The sequence below is a fragment of the Oryzias melastigma genome, linkage group LG23 (genome assembly GCF_002922805.2).
Source record: "Oryzias melastigma strain HK-1 linkage group LG23, ASM292280v2, whole genome shotgun sequence".
Classification (NCBI taxonomy): domain Eukaryota; kingdom Metazoa; phylum Chordata; class Actinopteri; order Beloniformes; family Adrianichthyidae; genus Oryzias; species Oryzias melastigma.
Genome location: NC_050534.1, coordinates 21,819,669 through 21,820,298, shown reverse-complemented (window position 1 = coordinate 21,820,298; position 630 = coordinate 21,819,669).

The window sequence follows — 630 nt, the reverse complement described above, 5'->3', positions numbered from 1 at the left end:
TTCAGGCTGGCTTGTCTGCAAACGTCGCTTCAGGTTTTCTTGTGTTTTTGCCTGTGATGGTCGCTCCACACAACGTCTTGTTGAGGGCCGTGTTAAATGTAAAATGTGTCAATATATGTACTTTTATTTTTCTACCTTGATTAGACATTTTTCACCTATATCACAGACACGATTCATTGAATTAGCATCTTCCCGGGTGGGCTGCAAGGCTCTGTGTTCTGATTAGATCGCTCTGCATTTGTTCCCGCCCTCCTCCACCAGCAGTCACTATGATTGGATGTCGTCTTCGAAGAGCATCTTCGCTTCGTTTTTATTCGTCGACGAAAAAGTCTGTCAATTTTGTTAAAGTTTTCGTGTCTGGGTGGGAGTTTTTCTTTAGTTTTCATTTTGTTTTCGTTGGGTAAATAGTGTCATTGACGAAGACGATGACGATAATTTTTCGTCAACGAAATTAACACTGGTGCGCAGAATAGATTTGCTGTGCGCAATGGGCGTGGGAACAGTGCGCAATTGCGCACGTGCGCAGCTTAGAGGGAACAGTGGTTACAAGGTACCCAAACCCTAAATCAACTCTTTTTGGCTCTTTACATCTACAAATGAGACTTTAAAAGTACTGCCTTTTTGGTTTTT